Below are 4,902 nucleotides of genomic sequence, written 5' to 3' on the forward strand. Positions count from 1 at the left end.
AGCTATGTGTCTCCTGAAATATGACTCTCAAGCACTCAATAAAGAGATTAAAAATGAACCCCAGAAACATGATACTACATGACAAATATATCCATAAGAAACCTAATTCTGAAAGCATTTTCTCTAAGTTCTGGCAGGAGTCAAGGATGTCCACTGTCTCTACTCTTATTCAACACAGTATTAAAAGTCCTAGCAATAGCAAGAAGACAAGAGAAGGAACTTAAAGGAATCCAACTTTGAAAAGAGGAAGTCAAACTATCTCTGTTTATAGATGACATGATGATATACATTAAAGACCCTAAAGAGTCCACAAAAAAGCTCTTAGAAACAATAAACTAATACAGTAATGTGGCCAGCTACAAAGTCAATACACAAAAGACAGTTTCATTCCTTATATAAATAATGACTTAGAGGAGAAAGGGAAGAGAGTCTATCCCATTTAAATAGGGTCCATTAAATCTGTACAAAGTATTGGGGAGTATTGTCATTTTAATGATATTAATCCTGCCAATCCAAGAGCAGGGTATGGACTTCCATTTTCGTGTGTCTTCTCTTATTTCTTGTAGCAGGGTTTTATAGTTTTATTTGTATAGGCCCTTCACATCTTTAGTCAAGTGGACTCCCAGGTATTTGAGTTTATGTGAGACTAATGTGAATGGGATTGTTTTCTTTTTTTTTTTTTTTTTTTTTTTTTGGTTTTTGGGCCACACCAATTTGACGCTCAGGGGTTACTCCTGGCTATGTGCTCAGAAATCGCCCCTGGCTTGGGGGGACCATATGGGACACCGGGGGATCGAACCGCGGTCCGTTCCTTGGCTAGCGCTTGTAAGGCAGACACCTTACCTCTAGCGCCACCTTCCCGGCCCCGGGATTGTTTTCTTAATATCCATTTCTTCCCTATCATTATTGGTGTATAAAAAGGCCATTGATTTCTGTGTGTTAATTTTATAGCCTGCCACATTGCTATATGCATTTATTGCATTTGGCAAAGCATTGTACAGATTTAATGTCCCTCTAAAGATACCCATGACATTTTTCAAAGAAGTGGATCAAACACTTCTGAAATTCATTTGGAACAATAAACACCCACGAATAGCTAAAGCAATAAATGGGAAAAGGAATATGGTAGGCATTACTTACCCTGACTTTAAACTGTATTATAAAGCAATGGTTATGAAAACAGCATGGTATTGGAATAAAGACAGACCCTCAGATCAGTGGAACATGCTTGAGTACTCAGAGAATGTTCTCCAGATATACTGTCACCTAATTTTTGATAACAGTGCAAGAAATCCTAAATGGAAGAGGGAACGACTCTTCAATAAGTGGTGTTGGCACAACTGGCTAGCCACTTGTAAAAAAGCAAACTTAGACCTCCAATTAACATTAAGTACAAAGGTAAAATCCAAATGGATTAAAGACCTCGATATCAGACCCAAAACCATAAGATATATAGAACAACACCTAGGCAAAACACTCCAGGACATTGAGACTACAGGCATATTCAAGGAGGAAACTGCACTCTCTAAGCAAGTGAAAGCAGAGATTAACAGATGGGAATATATTAATCTGAGAAGCTTCTGCACCCAAAGGAAATAGCACCCAGGATACAAGAGCCACCCACTGAGTGGGAGAAACTATTCACCCAATACCCATCAATAAGGGGTTAATATACAAAATATACAAGGCACTGACATAACTTTACAAGAAAAACATCTAACCCCATCAAAAAATGGGGAGAAGTGAACAGACATTTTGACAAAAAAGAAATACAAATGACTAAAAGGCACATGAAAAAATGTTCCACATCACTAATCATCAGGGAGATGCAAATCAAAACAACTATGAGATACCATCTTATGCCACAGAGATTGCCACACATTACAAAGAATGAGAACAAGCAGTGTTGGAGGGGATGTGGAGAGAAAGGAACTCTTATTCACTGCTGGTGGGGATGCCATCTGATCTAACCTTTGTGGAAAGCGATATGGAGATTTCTCCAAAAGCTAGAAGTTGAGCCCCCATACGATTCAGCTATACCACTCTCAGGGATATATCCTAAGAACACAAAAATACAATGCAAATATCCCTTTCTCACACCTATATTCATTGCAGCGTTGTTTACAATAGCCAGACTCTGGAAACAGCTTAGATGCCCCTCAATAGATGAATAGTTAAAGAAACTATGGTACATATACACAATGGAATATTATATAGCCATCAGAAGAGATGAAGTCATGAAATTTTCTTATACATGGATTTATATGAAATCTATTATGCTAAGTGAAATAAGTCAGAGAGAGAAATAAACACAGAAGGGTCTCACTCATCTATGGGTTTTGAGAAAAATAAAGAACATTGTGTAATGATTCTAAGAGACAAGAAATGAGGACTGGAGGGTCCAGCTCCTGACATGAAACTCACCACAGGGATAGTTTAGTGAAGTCACAGAAATAATTACACACTGAGAACTATCATAACAAAATGTGACTGAATGAGGGAAGTAGAAAGCCTGTCTAGAGAACAGGCCGGTGTGGGGTAGGGAGGAAGAACAGTTGGAATATTGGTCATGGGAATGTTGCACTGGTTAAAGATTTTTATATGTATGTATATATATATATATTAAAAAATCAAAAAAGATAAGGCCTCTCAATTCTTACCACAGACTGTGTTCTTTACACTGACTGTGTAGAAAGAGGAGGTACAGTAAATGAACCCCATATACACCTCAACCCAGGCCCTTTGCCTGGTCTGTATTGTGAATTTGGGGACAAAAAAATAAAATAGGGTCCAAAACTATCAAGTACATAGGAATCAACCTAATAATAGAGGAGAGAGACTCATTTCAACATAACTTCAAAACACTTCAGAAAGAAATTAAAGAAGACCTAAGGAAATGGAAGACCAATCTATGCTCATGGATTTGAAGAATCAATATCTTCAAATGACCATCTTACCTAAACTACTATATAGATTGAATGCAATCCCTATCCAAGTTCAGAAAAACATCTTCAAGGACTAACAATCAATTATAAAGTTTGTGTAGAACTATAAAAACCTAGAGTAGTCAAATCAATACTGAAGAACAAGAAACTGAAGGCATATCATTATCTAATTTGAAGCTACTACAAAGCCATAGTGATCAAAATAGCATGATTTTGGGACAAAGATTTTAAAACCAATTGGCCAGAATAGTATATCCAATGACAAGCCCCAAGCATATAGTCAACTAATCTTTGACAAAGGAGTCAAAAATATGAAATGAAAAAAGTCTCTTCAAAAAATTGTGTTTGAACAATGGGATAACTATGTGTAAGAAATTAAAGATTGTTAAAGATCTTGATATTAGAACAGTATCCATAGAGCTCATTGAGGAAAACTTAGGCAGAATACTCCAAAGAAGTTTTCAATGTTAGTATGCCAATAACAAGAGCTATAATATCAAACCTAGATAAATGTGACTACATCAAACTAAAAATTTTCTGTATGGCAAAAGAAACACAAACAAAAATTAGAAGGTAGCTAACTGAAAGGAAAACATTTTTGCACTCAACACATCAGATATACAAAGTACTCACAAAGGTTAACTCCACAAAACTCAAAAAACCCTATCAACAAATGGGGAGAATAGATGAACAGGTACTTCTCTGAGGAACACCAATAGATGGCCAACAGACACACGAAAAAGATGGTTATTATCACTTATCTATAGGAAAATCCTAATCATGACAACAATGATATATCATCTTACACCAGTAAGGTACATATCAAAAATACTGGGAACAATCTCTGTTGGAAGGATGTGGTGAGAAAGAAACTCTCCATAGCTGGTGGAAATGCTGCTTGATCCAACTCCTATGAAAAAACATGTGGAGGGTTCTTACTAAACTCAAAATTGAGCTAACATATGACCCAGCAATCCCCTTTTGAGTATCTATATATATTCCTAGGCTAGAAAAACATTAATCCAAAAGAATGCATGCACACAGCTATTTATTGCAGCACTCAGTACAATAGCTAAGTCTTGGAATCAACCTAGATGTTCAACTACAGATGAGTAAATTATTAAGATGTGGTACATACTGTATTTTCCAGCATATTAGATGACTTTTTAACCCATGAGAAACTTCTTAAAAGTTGGGGTTGTTTTATACGCTGGTATATGGCATGCTGAAACTTACTTCAGCTTCAGGTACGAGTGATCTGCCCCCCTCTTACAGCTGCATCCCATTCAGCTGCCAAGCATCATCATTCAGTCATCTGCTTGTCCTAATTAATCTTTCAGGGCACGCCAAAGAGCTGAGTTACCTAGCATTGAATCCCATCCAACTACCATGTGTCATCACTGGTATGTGACTTTCCGGTGCTCGGTTCTCTGTTCAGCTTTTATGGGACACAGAGGAGGACCTCTGTCTCCCTCTAGCTGTACTATTAATCACTGCACCCAGCCAGCTGCTCTTGGAGAAGCCCCCTCTTTTTGTTCTCAATGTAATTCATAATTTAAAAATCACAGTCACTCACTACAAATGACAAATGTAAAATGATTGTGGCACTTCAATGTCGAGCTTTATTAAACATATACTGTTAACCTTTGAGGGTTCTACTCTTTTTCTCTTACGTTTCTGTAATTTTCATTTGGTGTGCGTTAAAAGAGAGGTAGCCTTATACCTAAATATATATATATATATATACATATATATACATATATATACATACATATACATATAAGATATAAGATATGTTCAATGAATTAAGCCAAACAAAAAGAAGGATAAATACAGACTATCACTTATATGTGATATATAGAATAACTTCACGGAGCAACACAATGATCTAATTGGTAGTTGTCTTGAACACCATTAGCCTCAGAGTACAATGAGCAGCAGAGATGGAGCTGAATGG

At 36.7% G+C, this 4,902-nt stretch overlaps 1 non-coding gene across 1 annotated transcript; it reads left to right on the forward strand.

Annotated features, from left to right (window-relative positions):
- Positions 1-2,643: 2,643 nt before the first annotated feature.
- On the forward strand, positions 2,644-2,776 carry LOC126029387 (small nucleolar RNA SNORA51). Its single transcript, XR_007502998.1, has one exon. It is a non-coding gene; the product is annotated as a small nucleolar RNA SNORA51 (small nucleolar RNA).
- Positions 2,777-4,902: the final 2,126 nt, after the last annotated feature.

This window comes from Suncus etruscus, chromosome 14, assembly GCF_024139225.1.
Source record: "Suncus etruscus isolate mSunEtr1 chromosome 14, mSunEtr1.pri.cur, whole genome shotgun sequence".
Classification (NCBI taxonomy): Eukaryota; Metazoa; Chordata; class Mammalia; order Eulipotyphla; family Soricidae; genus Suncus; species Suncus etruscus.